At 44.0% G+C, this 16,582-nt stretch overlaps 1 protein-coding gene across 1 annotated transcript in view; it reads right to left on the bottom strand.

Moving 5' to 3' along the window:
- Positions 1 to 16,582, bottom strand: part of sash1a (SAM and SH3 domain containing 1a) — a gene marked incomplete at its 5' end in the record, with an annotated part of 146,889 nt that overhangs the window by 99,642 nt on the left and 30,665 nt on the right. The gene's annotated exons all lie outside the window — the stretch shown is intronic.

The following is a 16,582-nucleotide window of genomic DNA, read 5'->3' as shown; positions in this document are numbered from 1 at the left end:
ATTAGGACTTCATACCTCATCATTGAGCCTCATCTTTCCCCCAAATCCTTCCAATAGTCATGTACACAATACCGGACGTCTCCTCAATAAACACCACTGTGGTATAATTGACTTCATCACTTTCTTTTTCAAAGACAGATAACGGTACACCTCCCGTTACTGTGGTCGCATTGATACAAGCATGAAATTAATTATAAAGTGGATTACTTAGTCAGTAGAACTGGCTGCTAACTTCTAATACACTCTCACGTATTCTGCAAGCAGGGCTGCTGTTTTATGACAGCCATTAACCAGAATAGGCAGCGGGGAACAGAGGGGCTTGTGTGACAGCGGGGATCTGAGAGATGGGGATCTCTGGCTGGGAGAAACATGACTTCAAAGCATTCAGGATCAATGATGCTGTTTGCCTATTGATCCCCTCTACCTCTCTCCAGAGAATGATTCATCAATAGGGCTCAGCTATGGGCTGGAGAGGGATTATGCACTCTGCTTTAATCTAAGTCCCTTTACTAAATTTGGGCTGAATCCCCTTTGTAATGAGATGCATAGCCTTTGTGTAAATTGTAGAGTTGTTTTTCCAAAGAGGAAATAAAAAAAAAAAAGGATTACGGTAGTCTGTTTGATCGAATACAATCTGTGTTTAGTTAAGTGAATCAAAAGTAGTATAAGAAGCTGAATCTCATCTAAATGGCTGAAAAACAGTGGAAAGAAGATGGACTGTGATCTCTGGGGAGGGACGGCACTTCTATAACTCGTCTGTTTATCCACCCTTCAGAGTCCAGGATTTAGCAGCAGCTGAACAAAATTCAAGCAGAGATTGATCAAGAAAGGTATAGCTGAAGGAGAATAAAATCTCCGTCTACATTTGATAATAAGACCATCCACCGCCTCTACGCCTTTGGCTTGTTTAAGCAGTAGACTCTTTGTGCTGCTTCAATTCCATTTCTACAATTCTCTCAGGCAATGGGTCAGACACCCAAACCATTAAAAGGTCACAGCCTCACATGTGAGGTTAGCATGCATCCTATTTTAGTCTCCGACCCGCGCAATAAAAATCCTCCACCTTTCAACAACTGCTCTTGGGGTATAAAAATGGATAATAGCTAGTTGCTGACCCCTTTTTACATAGATATATTTTCCGGCATTCTAGCTGAACCATACATGGATTACCTAACGGAGGTCAAAACAAATGCCTGGCAAGGAAGCTCTGGCATACAAGCTACTTTTATTATACGTGGTTAGACTTTATTGTGCGATCGATTCTGGGTTTTTTTTCACTAGGAAGCACTTTCTGTTCGCACTCCATCTGTTTGCCAGCAGGTTTCAGTAAAGCAAAGCTTCCGCAGGAAATGACCGAACTGTACCGGCCTCAGAGATGAGGCATATGTTATAGATTACAATGGAAATGGCAGCTGCGGCTACACAGTGGGCAGCAGCAGCAGCAGCAGCAGCAGCAGAAGCGAGCACTCTGGATGGTGTGTTCATAATCTGAGATTTCAAGAAAGATGGCACAAAAATAAATGGTAAAACTAAACAAAAAACTCCAAACTTTATACCCCTCTTGAGAAATAAACAAACTTAAATTTGAGGCTCACAATTACGGGTCCATTAGTCATGTGCAGTGGTGTATGGGAGGAGGAGACCACAGAGGGATAGTATGTGGCTCTGGTGTTTGTGGCTAAGGGGACTCTTAATAGCAGCTATCAGGGCCGGGCTGGATGGCAGCCTGCTGCCTCTGTCTCTCCTATTGATCAGACTTGGGGTCTGTGATTGCCAGGAATTATTAGCAATGCCGGTCTCCCATCGAAATCAGGATGGAAATCCCCCCTCCCTGTCTCTGGTGTGGAGGACAAAAGAGACCGAATTTCTAACGTAAATGCAGCCCCTATAACATATGCTGGTGGTGCTCATCCATTTGCATTATGTGTGAACAGTGATGCTGCATGACTGAAATCATTTATTTGTTTCAATCAGAAAAACCGACTGTGGTGTAAATTCATGAGAAGCTACACAATCTATTTGCAGGCAGAACTCATGCCCTGCAAAATGGACGGATTCAGCCAAAAAACAAACAAACGCACATTCACGTGAGCAGATTTAAGTGGAAACATGAAATGGTCTCCTCGTGTCACTGGGGTGGAGAGCACAACCAGCTCTAAAGGCTTTGTGTGTAGCAGCTGTGCAAAGGTGATGGTTAATGCATTTAGCAGACAGAGATAATTAAGTAAATACAAACAGCCATGGAGTGACACAGTGCTTACTTGCGTTCGACAAATGAATACACACAATGATAAACCCACCAAATCCCCCCCAAAGATTTACCAATTGACATTCAACGAAAAGAGGCACTAAATATAGCAAAACCTCATTACTTTGTCCGGTCTTTCAATACAAAACCTATTATATGCAGCATTAAACCCAGAGAAATCCAGGATCCAGCCAAAAATAATATTCAAAAACTGATGATCCCACTCTGAATGAGGTACTAATAACGACTCCCATTTCTCCTCAGGAAATCTAGTGGTGCTCTTGAGGCCATTTTGCAGACAACCACATCTCTCTCTTCTTCCACTCTGGCTGGCAAAATGAGTCCCGCACAAAATCTGTTTCAGACCCCAGTGCCTCTTGAAGGCTTCCATTTCTTTATGGGTTTTCCAGCTGCCAGCCATCGATAACAAAAGCCATTGGCTCCTGAAGAGCACTCTTCACTGCCACAGCCAATGGCTGTCACCCACCGTGTTATCTAATTACCATAAGAAAGGGTGTTTATCTGCAAGATTTTCATCACTGCACAAATACCCCTTTCCCTGTCATCCTCTTCATCTAAAGGAGGCCTCGAGGTCCTCCCTAATTTAATATTTACATTCCGACACCATTGTACCTCATTTGATCTTGACAGTTTTGTCAGTTTGGACAGGTGCGAGATATGCAAATGCTAATGTTGTTGTTATGGTGGTTTCATTTAAGTCACATCGAATGTTCTTCTTCTTAAGATGTCCCACCGCTGTGGATGATCACAAGTTATTTTTAGCGCTGAATGCATGAATGGTGGCGCTTAGTAACACACTAACAACTGTAGAGAGCAGTGTGAGGGACTGCGGGGCACGGAGTCTATTAGTTACATTCGACAAGTTTACCAACCAGACGGTCGGTATCTAACACACTGAGGCAAAATGAATAGATTAACCGCAGCTCCGCGGGGAAATGGCAATGCCAATCCAGCCTCTCCGCCACGGCAAAGATTTGACAAAGATGCCAAACCATGATGGGGGAAACACTGAATGATCATCCAGTCGACAGATATTCTGTGGTTTTCTGCTGTTCTTGGTCTCCCTGTGTGAGGTTTAACTGAATTCCCCGTTATAAGGCGAAGCTGCCGAGACAGTCATGTGCGCCAGGGCAAGCCCACGCCATCTGTGACTAAAGTGAATGGTTTTGGTCTCGCCATGGGCCAGTGGACGTGGGCGCGTGCATCGCATGCAGATAGATACACACAGACACACCTGTGCCTTTGCAATTATGTGGAAGAGAACGCAGAGCAGACTGACTATTTATCTGGAAAACGGTACACCTTGAATCACTGATGGGGTCCTCTGAATGTGCGGCAAAATGTGGAAATGACAGCGGGATGACAAAAATGGCACGATTACAGAAAAAGCTTTGATCCGTAATGATTTGATAACAAGGTATCATTTTTAAAAGTATATCTATCTGATCTGTGTGGGTGAGTGCTTCATTGTTTCAACTAGACCCTCACAGCCGCATAAAAGTAGCCATTGTTTTGTTCGTGATCAGAATGTGACATATTGTGATTGCACATTTGTAACACAAAATGGGTGCAAAGCTTCCAGTGTAATAGATGTTAGCATGCTTAAATATCAGACACATTCATAATGAATACTGGTTATTGCAAAAAGGGGGCAGAAAAGTAGCTTTTTCTTTGTTGGCTTTTATTAATACGGGTGATCTTCAAGACTGGCCACGATGAAAACTGGGGTTTCATTCTATGTTTTTTCAATATACACCATTACTACATTAATTGAGATAACACAGACAGCTTTACGCTGATGGCTGAGTAGCTTTGGTCTCTGAGAACATCCAAACAGACACACCGCATCGACTACACCTTGATGCCTCCCCATCTCTCACCAACCCTCCCTTGAGTCACATCTCGCAAGCTTCTGACTCTGTCATCTGTAAAATAAGAGCACACACCCGCACCCCTTCATCCTTTCCACATGTACCTGCTCTTCATATATATTTCTCATGAAAGTTTGTTTTTCCAAACCCCGTACTTCTTTTATCGCCTGTCTCTCCACAGATATCAAAGTACACTTTCATGTATTTTTCACACAGGTAAAAAAAAACAAAAGCGCCTTACATTCCCCCCCCCCCAACTGTATATTGAAAACGGAGGAACGTATAGGAAGCGAAAGACGTACTCCAGGGCGCTTGAGGGTTGTGCTGAAATCAACCTCTGCGCTTTTTGTGCTTCCTTTCAAACAGCTGAAGCGCAACGTCGACAGATCAAAGACAAAATCTTGTTAGCAAACGGCGTCGTCGTGTTTGCTCGTCCAGTGTAAAGACGACGTTGGTGCAGCGCAGCGTCCTGCCGGAGTCGACGCCACACAGTTGCGGTGGAGGGGGCGGCTTAAGAGGCTTAGCAAACTGTCATGTCAGCTACAGGCCGTGTGAACATAATACACGCACTCCGACACACATTCCTCACCGCCACACTTTAAGATTCCAGGAATTTACTGTCAAACACAGGGCGACGTATCCTCTTTGAATGCTGATTAGCTTTCCCTTCAAGACAGCTTTTGCACACAATACACTAACTTACACCGCAATTGTTTCCTGAGAAAAAAGCGACCGGATCACATGACACATATTTTGAAACATTTGTGACAAACCGATAACATCTAGTAGCAAATAATCTCTAACAGCATTAAGGTTTGGCCCTGTAGAGATCTTGGAGACATTCGATACTTCGCATACATGCAAAGTGTGCGAGGGAGTTTATGGTTGGAATGTCAGTAACTCTGCGAGGTCTAATTTGGGACACATGGCCTCTCAGAAGTGCGTTTGTGTTCTGCACACTGAACTAAACTCCCAATCCAGCCATCATGCACATAGCATGTGTGAACGTGTGTGTGTGTGTGTGTGTGTGTTTGCCGAGAGGGGATGACTAACATGCGATTAAATCTGGATTGGCTCAGGGCAAAGGAAACACAGAGACACTGTTGTGGATGTCTCTGGCTGAGGCTTTGGAGAGCAGAAACCTGATTATTCAGTGTCCCAGATGAAGTTTAACTTTGGGTGATCTCTGTCACTCTGGAATAACTCTAACATCCAGAATTTTGTTTGACTTAATTCATGAGACATAAATAAAATAAAATAAAAACAGTCAAATCAAACACGGAGATATGCTTACCAGAAACATTTATATTTCTGTTTCAATCGAAAATGAAAATTGGATTGCATTTGTAGCTCCTGATGAATAGATGCTTTTTAATCGATGTTGCAGATTAAAATATGGAAATTATTGAGCATGAAGGTTAATTGTTCCCCTGAACATCTTGATATTTACGACACCTGTGCCACCGGGAGAAGAAATCCATTGGAAAAAAGGTTAATCACGAAAATGAAACGTTACTATTCCTGTGCTCAAAACTGAAATACTCTTGTTGTAGAACTGAATTAACCGCATTGTCAATTTCGAACCATATTACACCCTGTAGTTATTATGCTGACTTTCATTAGACAATATTTGCCATGCTGGAGATTACCAGTTCAAAACAACATCAAGCTGATTGCTTTGCTTTTTTTTACGAGACATTAAAACTAATTGGATAATTTATAACTGATGCTTCCGCCACAGAAAAGGTAGTTCAAAGATTTGACAAAAACAATATTCAGAATGTAATGGTAGCAATTTGACCACTGGACATTAACAAAACCTATCTGCCTCTTTCATTTTCTTTATCTGGAGGTAGTCGAAGCCTCTCATCTGGCCCATCACCTCCTTGCTTGCATGTGACTATGAGGAATCAATGCATGCACACGGAACAACACTAATCCCATGTGGAGAAAACATCCTCGGCGCATGGTAAACCACGAGAATCAAGTGTATTGAACGAAGTAAAGCGGCTCAAATAAAGTCCTGGAAATCTCTTTTCTTGCACCACATAATCAATTCCACGGCTCTCTCGCCCCCTGCGATCTAAACGTGTATTGAAACGTTTAAAACATTTGCGTGCGTAGTTTCTGTCTTCGTGCGTGTGCGTGTGCGGTGGACGCGGTGGCGGCGAGGAGGCAAGCTGAGCCGAAACAGATGCAGCGCCACGAACACGCGGAGATGTGTCCACAGCGTGACCTTTTCACATTTGCAGGGCGTGTGTGTTTTTCCTCACGTCTGCTCCTACCTGCAGTGTGGTCTGCCTTTTGTCCATCTTGCCCTGCAAAGTCACTGGAGAGGACAGCAGTGGATTTCTACTGAATAAACAACTGCTTTTGTGTGAGGCTTTGAAGTGTTTGTTCTTGGGATCTCGTCTCATTTATGAGCGCGCAGCCAACGACTGATTCTGTTAAGACTATTGGCTCAGTCTCAGCTCAGTTCATGATCAAAGATATATATCAGCTATTGCATTTTGCTGTAATCTCCTCAACAGTGGTCACCTGCTCATGATGCCGACACACACGAGCCTAGTTAAATAACTCATAATGCCTCTTCTTGCTCAGCGGTACAGTGCACAGAATTCAGGCAATGAGTCGTAAAGTCTATATTAAGACATATGGGTGGAGTACAATCATCTGCTGTTGTGTATAAAGTAAATGGAGCTGTACAGTAGCAGCTGCCGGCTACATACTGTACACACACACACACACACACACACACACACACTCCCACTACCTTTACTGGCACAGATAAAGGTACATGCCCGTTGCTGAATGGACAAATCCAATCGGACAAAAGCGCACGTCTTTGGCCCATCACTGAGACTGATGTACAGTAATGACTACCCACAATGCACTGTGAGATGGATGGAGGGAGAACTGCTTTGCATAATCAAAGGGAGGAGGCCTTATGTGGGCCACTTCTTGTCTTTGTCTTGCTTGTCAGGTTGTCTGTTAAACAATTATTTCACTTTCACTTTGTGGTGTGCTTTATCTCTGTGTCACTCACAGAGTGAGAGACGACGGCTGCACAGTCATTAGCTTTGTTCAGCTTCCCGGTTTGGGGCTTTAAGAGCGTTTCTTAGTGGGCAGAGGTTAATCCCAAGAGAGAGAGCGCTAGAGCGTTAGAGTAATTGCAGTCTTTTAAGCATGGCGAAGGGGAGCAGTGAAGCCACTTTATTGAATATAAAACATAATTTTTAATGCATATAAGTCATATTAAAGAAGATGCTTCCTAAATGTGCTAAGGGGAGTCTTTACAGCGATGCAGGTGCTTTGCTATTGACTGCAAGTTAAAAAAAAGTTAGTGGCTTTGGTTTAGCCTGAAAGAGGGCAACACTGACAGTAAGTCCATAAACTGCTCCTTCATTAGTGGTGAATCATTTTAAAACAGCAAGGATACGAGCATCGATAGATGCTACTGACAAGCAGCACAATCCAATAGCTGCTTATATACGATTGACCTCAGATACAGTGTAGGCCCATTAATCAATTTTACATATTTCCCCTTTTCAACTTAACAGATACATATCTGTTTATGTTATGTGCCAAGGGCACAGTGAAGTTATCCAGTGGAGAGAAGAAAGCAATCTATGGTGTCTAGCCGCGCAGCAGTCCATTCAGCATGTCCGGGTATAAAGAGGAGTGGAACCATGTCCCGTGTTGAAAAATGACTCCGTGTTCAAAATGATTCTGCACTCACCACCCCACAGCCCCTCGGACCCCTCGCGGCAAAACACATCCACTTACCTGCAAGAGAGGAGAGACAAGAAAATCAATGACCGCAAACTCAATAATATCACAACTTACCAAGCAAGTGTTCCCTTTGTTTCCTCTGGAGGAGAGAGAACACCACTTCAAATCTTCACCATGTTTGTAGCAGCTTATTGAGAAGCCACTTCATCGCAATACAAACCAGAAGCTGTTCTTTAGAACAGAGCGTGGCATATTCAGGCCGAAGCCCAGCCTCGTCGTTTAATCCACGAGGCAACAACAACAGCATGTGAATGTATCAAGCACTAACAAAAAGGCTCTGCCTCTGTTAAACTAAAAAGGACAAGGAATCCGTTGAAAGGTGCATATAACCTTGAGTCTGCCTTTGTGTGCAATCCAGCCATGAAACCAGATATGAATGTCTAGTTGTCAAATGTAGAGGGATGTAAATCCAGTGTATACACAGGGAAACGGAGGAAGGGAACAAAGCCAGAGGGAACGACCTCGGGAATAGTTGAATTCATCATGTTTCATATCTTGTTACCTGTCTGTCCCACTAAGAGGGAGAGTTAATGGGCCGAGAGACCCTGACCTGGTCATACTGTTACTGTATGTCTGCATGTGCACACATCCACACACATCACCACAGACAGGTCTGAGACTGGTTGTGGGTGATATTTGCACAGCAATGACAAAACACTCGGATTCCTGACAATCTAAAGCAGGTGCCATAAACGATACTGGAGGTCGGTTCTCAGAAGGGATGCAGCGATCCGTCCAATACTGACATTATCAAGCCGATTGGGCTTCGGCACAGACAGATCAATCCACATTAAATACAGTTTCTCTGTCAATGCCATTAGAATATTCAGCGGTTCAGCTATCAGTTACATTCAGCCAGTCCCAGCTGGTTCAGTTTTTAGTGCCACAGCAATCTCTGATTGGAATATGTAGATATCCTTCATCTGAATCTGGAGGGAAAAAAAGCAGGGTTGCGAGTTTTTTGTGTATATTTTCCTTTAATCACAAGTCAAAGGGGACAGATACGGTAGAATTACATGCTGCGAAAGTCCTATGCTTTTAGTTTCGTGCCCCTGGACACACCGTCTAATAACACAGATGTAAGATGCGTTGTCCAATTGGGGAATTCAATTCTGGCAAATGTAATTGCCTTTTTTTTTCATTTGTCAGCAAAAGAAAAGAAAGCTGGGCTTTATATTGTGGGAAGCATCGTTCCATTATAGACCTTCTAACACAACTTTGACACTAACAGCCATTAGTGTGCTAATAAACCGCAGGGTCTCTGGAGTTTAGCATTCTATTAAACTAAACAGTAGTCAGGGATTCTCAGTGAGCCTGTTAAATATACATTAACACTGGGACAGACACGTGCTGGTGTGAGACTAAACAATGATTAGCAGTTTGTATCTGTGTATGTGATGAGTGCGTGTTTTACGTGTGTGTGTGTGTGTGTGTGTGTGTGCTAGTGCCCAGCAGGCAGAAGTGTTGGGCCTCAAAGCCCAGCATGAGGCCTTTGGTGAGTGACTTATCTCTGCATAGCTGATCAATAATTAACCATGGGACATGCTCTAATGAGGACGATAATACACTACACGCTTAGTAAGATAACACCTCAGTAAGAGTTGCTGGACCACTTCTCTTCATTTAGATCCACTCATCACCCTATTAGTATTTGTCACTTGGTTGATTAACATACTTGTTCACTGCCTGGTTGAGTTTACCGGCTGTCGTTCCGTCTCTTCCATCATTCTTTTGCCTTCCGGTGCACCTAGATTTAACATTTTCCTTTATCTTTGACACTCCGTCTACCCGATTTCTACTTTCCACCACTTCTTGATGCAACCTGCTGTAACAGTGCTGGCTCCCCTGTAGCACATCAATACATCTCCAGATGCTGTATGACACATGCGGTAAGGACCATTTCTGTGGCCATCCATCAGAGGGAGGACGAGCCCCTGCCCGTCCCCGCTACTTGTCTCCTCCGCCTCCTCCCACAATCCACGTCCAGCAGACGGGGTTTAATAGGACCCATTAATCAGCGGGCTCATCGAGAAAAGGCCCGACTGAAATTCAGCGGGGAGTGGGCCGATCCTTCAGGACATCTATATCTTTGGCAATAAGAAAACGCTACCTCTGCGTAGCGCACATGCATCCGCACATTTTGACATGGACATGGCTGGAAAGCTCAGGACATTTTTATATACAGGATAATAAAATTTGATGTGAAAAAATCATGCCTTTTGTGTTAGATTGCCTAATTATGACGTTGATCATATCAGCCCAGCTTTGGCAAGTGATAAATGTCTGGCTGTGGTGACGTTAATGATGGCTAGCAGAAGGCAGGTACTGATAACTGTCTGTGTCTTCTCCTGCCTTTCAATAGCAACTCTCTGAGGGCCTATTAGAAGAACGTGGAAGGAGAGATCACTCTTTCAGAGCAACTCCATCTATAAATATAGGGAGAAGGAGAGAATGCATCAGTTGCACACATCCTGACACACACACACACACACAGCATACAGACCTTTCACACCAAAATGCAAGACAAGCACGCACACAAACTGGAGTTCATCTCCAGTGAAAATAATCTTCCTCCGACTTGTAACGAAGCCAGGACCTCTGTTTTGTGAAGATACCTCAGGCTTTTCCAGTGCCATCTGCTACACCAATACCTTCTCACAATGAAGTTGACTGAGGGCCAGTTGGCAACAAATCTGAGTACAGAAAGACTTGAGAGATGACTGGCAAGAGAGAAACGCAGAAACTCAAGGCGGCCAAGTTTCGGGCGGACATCAAATCTGTTCTCTTGAAAGATAAAGATTTTCTGTTTCAGGAAAATCTAACAGAGATGTTCCTCTCCATCTATGCAGGTGCGCTGCTTCGTTTTCCCAAGATTTATCCTTCTAGACGGTGTGCTATTTCCAGCTCATCACATCTGCCAATAGACATATTTTGCCTGTTAAAATCCAGAACAGTTGGATTACCTTTAATACGTCCCCTTCCACACAAGCCCCAGGCAGGACACACAAAGGCACCAACGGTAACTATGTCTTTCTCCATTATCCCATACATAAAATGAAGAGTTAAATGAAGTCATTGCCATGAATGAGGAAGAAAGAAATAGATTTAGAGACCGTCACCATTCAACCAAATGTTAATAGTGAAGTGCCTCGGACCATCCACATGTGCTCCCATATCATACATAAACAACAACAACAATGGAATACATCTGTCATGCGGTGCAGTCCCCAGAGGAGATGCTTATAAAGACAGCCGGTTAGACCATCAATAATTAAAACAGATGTAATTCCTATTATCCATGGGACTAGACCCATAAATAGTTAATGTGCTCCTTGTGTCCCTTCCCCCTCTCCTCTTATAGCTCATCTCCTCCTCTCATCGCTCTCTCCTCTGCTCCTCATGGTTTCTCCTCTCCAAGCCTCCCCCCCCCCCCCCCCCTCCCCCACGTCAGAGAACAGTGCGGAGGCAGCGGGCTCCGACACAGACACACATCATCGTACTGATTAAAATGGTCCCACTGGGGAGGTCGGATAGGACGAGGAAGGAGAGAGGGGGCAATGAAGTGGACCTGGAGGGAACGGAGGCCACAATTGACGGACTGGCGTCACAGGACTGGTTAGCTGGAGAGGGACGCACTTACACTTACACTTCATCCCGACAACAACGAAAAACCAGCTCTCATGCTCGCAGCTTAACAGAAAAGACCGAATCAAAGCTAGTTTTATATGTAAAGACAATTTGTAGGTTGTTAAAACAAGAATTTAAATTTAAAAGGTCACATGGGGAGAAAGACTCATCCCATGGATACTGATGGGGAACAATAGAAGAACCCCAAAATCGTGACAAGTGGTTTGAGTCGAGGAGCTGAAGAGTTTCTGTACTCTATGCCTAATGAATAACACAGACAGGATGTAGAGCGGGAGGCTGAAATTGAAACAGCCGTCTACTGATGTCGCCCCATCAGTCACCAGACGCCCCTCATTAATCAAGACTCTCTCCTACCCCATCCATTCTCACCGCTGCTGGCGTGTCTCCCCTGTTGAAAGAGCCGCCAGTGAAACTTCAGCGCAATCGGAGAGCCAACCCAACAGCCACCGTCCATCCATCTCCTTGATGACACGGGGCCTAATGCGCTGGTTCTACACGAGCCACACAGAACAGGCCTCAGGCAACAACAAACGAAAGAGGAGGCCAAGGAGATCCACGGAGAGCACAACAAACTCTCAGACCAAAAAGAAACAAGACTATTATATATATATACGAGATATATACACCATCTTCCAGCAATATCGGAATCGCCAGCCTAGACCGTTTTTTTTCGCATTTCGTCATATTCACATAATGAAGTCATGTGAAGACTTCTTGACATGCATTTTACTGCTGACATGCTACATGCTGTTAAAGCTGTCTGCAGGCACTACTATGTCTAAGTGAAAAACTCCAGTTTTAATTTGTCTGACCTACATAGCCAACAGCAGGAGCACGCCAATCCATGGCGTTAATCAACCGAACATCACAGGGTTCCACGGCATCCGTCTGACACAAGGTCCCCTGCTTCATAATCTGCTCTCCAGTTGCTTTCGTGTAATGTTTGCGTACTAAAAGTGCTGCACGGATAATCTAAAAAACACCCATTGACTTTTGGCCATCAATATGTTTAAGGAAGCACAAAAGACATAATTGTTTAGTTACACAGAAAGCCAAACAGGATGCTACAGGGTTGTATTAGTGGCGCTGTGGTTGGGTTTTACCACTACCAAAGAGACAAAGCATGCTGTCAGCTGTTAATGGATGAAGCCACATGTACAAGTCAGACCGGTTAAGTTAAGCTTAAGAGGAACACAGATATAAAACAAAGAAAACAAGTTTGCAACCTCAGACAATCTTCACCTCCACATGCTGAACTCCTCTCACTCTATGTGGTTGTATTGTACGATACAGACAAACACTCCCTCCTGGCGCCAGAGGTTGCATTTCAGCCAACAAGTCTAACTTAGAATAACATACGAGAACGTGTGACACTCAAGACAAGAGAAGTTTCCATTCGTTACGTTGAAGTATTTGAGAGGATTTTCCACTGTTGTTAAAGCTCAGGGGTTTCATAACGTCAGCATGCTGTACGTGCAACCTGAAACGTCTCCACGGCCAGCTTCTACGGTGCCACTGCTCTTCCGCTTTTGTGCCACCAGAAGTCGTACTCCGCTCTCTGGGGCCAAAGTTTTTCACGCCGGCGAGGGGAGCTGGCAACTCTCTAAACGGCACAGAAAGTCATTCATCATCTCTCTGAGGAGTGTTTACGACACCAATCTGTCTGTCAGCAGGCCTCCGGACCGATACGCCTCTGCCTGCCTCTGTACATTCCACGGCAGAACTCGGCACTCCACAGATTTCACTGTCGGCGTACGGCTACGCTCATTACACCGCCAAGGAGCTCTGAAATATAAGCATGGCAATAACTAGCATCCCCTCGGTTCTAGTAAGCAGTAAAAAATAAGTACATGTCGGTTACGGATCCCGACACCGGGCGGCCTCTTGATAAAGGATATTGTAGGCAACTTGGGAGCTTGTAATCATGCATTTCTTAATTTGAAAAATTGCAACACAGAATCTGATGTGTGGCAATTTTGTATTCAATTAAAAACCAACAGGGATGGGGTTTAGGTTTACAATACTCTGATGTTCCATTTGGATTGAATGAGAAATTATACCAAGATAGATAGATAGTAAAAAAAAAAGAAAAAAAAAAGAGTACAGTGTGTAGGATTGCTGATCTGTGCTTTTTCTGATTTTCTTCTTGTATCATTTTCTCTGCAGGGCAGTAAATATAGGCGCTACAGATGTTCAATGGACCAGTAGAACCAGTTGAGAAACTGATAGGTTTTATGGTTGGCTGTCTCAGGGGTATTGGATCTGTCGAACGGAAACTGAAGGGGTTTGGGGGGAAGGAGCATCAACAGCACCTCTACTTACCGAATATCAACAATTTGCTAACTCAGCATTCTACTCTAATTAGGAGCCCAATAGGGCCTGTATCCAATCTCACACCCGCACACACACACACACACACACACACACACACACACACACACACACACACACACACACACACACACACACATACACACACACACACACACACACACACACACACACACACACACAGAGCCTTTGGTTTAGTGTGAGGAGTTATGGAGGGCTGGTTAGGAGAGAGAGGAGAGCAGAAGACACATTTCCTGTCAGAAAGGCTTTAAGCTCAACACAGCGCTCCTGTCTGTTTGAGAGACGCTGACAGTGAAAGACAGCTATTCCGAACAGAATGTCATGATGGATAACCTTTATAGACTGAAGTATAGAAAGCTCTATTCATTGTGAAAAAGTACAACATCAGGCCCAGAGCTGAAAAGTCATATCCTCCTACACCTACGACTCCATTATATGATGTAAGCATGGTGGATTATAACTGGCCGAGATTGATTTTAGAGATACCAAGAAGAATTGTACGCAATTGTTCTTGCATGAACACACTGACTATCAGCCATATTTGAACTATTAAGCACTATTACTCAAATCTGATCAAACCACACCCACACAATACTGAGGAAACAGATTATTCATTTGTAATTAAGTATGTTTTTTTCTATCTTTAATTTTGATCATTGCCTATTTGTCACAATTGTTTAAAGCGTAACTTCATACCAAGCTGAAAAGCATTATTTAACTTCCCTCTCTGGTTGAAATCCCATAACCATGCCCAACAGTGATGCCACAGTGTACCAACACACCCAGGAGTACGCTTGTACATCACTGCGGCAAGGGGAGTTAAATTTAAACCACTGAGCAAAAGCAAGAACAAGATTTGCAACTAGTGTTTGGTTGCTGTTTAACATTATAGTGAAATACACACGATTTAAAAAGTGCCTTCAGAGAGATTCAGACAGATGTTTCGTAGTAATGCTCGGGTTAAACACAGTGGTATTTACTTTTTATTTCACATACATATTTTAGAGGGTTTCTGCATATTTGACAGGTAACTGTGATCTGGCCAATGCACTATTGACATTTATGTTAATAAATAATAGATGATCTCAAAAGCTCTGTAATGTAGGTGTGACAAAGGACCAAACCAGTAGAGTGCACTGTGGAGATGCCGCGGGAAACATTGCCGTTATGTGAAACACTGGTGGAGTCATCTGTACATTTCAACAATGGTTCTAACACTCAGGATTCAGGATCGGCCTACACAATCACTAAAACAATGCAGAACAGCATGGTACACATCAGGGACTAAGTCAGAAGGTAAGCGTGCGGTGCATGTAGTTCCACTCACGACTCCCTGTCCAGTCGAAAAGGCAGTGAATCTCACTTTGGCGCTGTAGCTGCACAACGGCAATCAGATCAATGGCAGCTTTGCATTCAAATGGCAGAATTAAGGAACGGTCAGATGCTGACCTCTACTCGCCTCCTCATCTTTCACGTTCTCATTCCCTCGCCTCAACCTGTCTGACAGAGTGCCACTGACAGCTGCAGCCCTCCAGCAGCAGATTACTTGTGAAGCGTCTTGATTCAGGCCTATGCTCCTCTCAGCTCCTTTTATAAAAGCCCTTGTCAGAGCGATGAGAGCTTTATGTTTTCGAGGCGACGATAAGCCACGGGTTTATCACATGAGGGCACTCTGAGCAGGGAGGAGGTATGAATAGGACCTTTATAGGTAATAGCTGTAATGACTCCCTCCCCTATACTCTGATTAACACACAAATGGTGGCGGACACGCGTACAAGTGCAGAGGTGAGGTATGTACACACACTGCAGTGTAGAACACTTGCAAAAGTGCGAGTCTGTTCTTGACGCTAAATCTCCTCCACCACTCGTATCCTTACTCAGCACCAACATGCGTTCCTGTCAAAAGTTTTCATTTTTCTGTGATTAGCAAAGTTAATAGGCCATTAAAATGCTGCACCATCAAAATGAGAGTTTCTTTCCCTAGCCAGTCTGGCTTTTCATTCCGCAGCAAAAGAATGCATCAGGGAGGATGTAACAGGAGGCTAATCCAATGGGATACTCCCAACAATAAAAATACCTTACTGGCAGTGCATGGCGGACTGACCCATTTTAATTGTGCGTACACTAATCTACGCCACAGCAAAAAAGTGCTGCGGTTCTATCCGACACTCTTCCTCTGTGGCTCAGTGGTGCATTGTGTGGGCGTGTGAGGTCTGGAGGATCAGCAATATTGTTTTTGTGGGACTCGGAAGGGCTTAGAGAGAGACGTGTGTGCCCTCAGGGCTGCACTAAATTTAATCTTGTATGAGTAACTGTACAATGGGCGATCACGGATGGATTTGATCATGTAAATCTGGGATCATTATGTTAGAATTTGAGAACACACGCTCGGATTTGCAACACAAGCACTGTTTGGAAGGATAAAAAAAAAAAACGTTGAACTTGGAGAGCAGTATCAGTGACGGGTTGTGTTATTCTTGGCTAATCTCTGAAGCTGTCTGTTTGACTCAAAGCATACTTTTCTTTCTGCAGCCTGATTCAGCAGCCCAGTTCTAAAGACGGAGCCCTGGGTTAAAGCAGGACAGCTTTCACAGCCTACTATAAACATACTGAGAGGCAATAAACCAGTAGCATTTCTGGGCAGCACATT

Source organism: Pholis gunnellus, assembly GCF_910591455.1.
Source record: "Pholis gunnellus genome assembly, chromosome: 19".
Taxonomy (NCBI): domain Eukaryota; kingdom Metazoa; phylum Chordata; class Actinopteri; order Perciformes; family Pholidae; genus Pholis; species Pholis gunnellus.
Note: the sequence above shows the minus strand (reverse complement) of the source record. Positions and strands in the feature narration are given on the sequence as shown.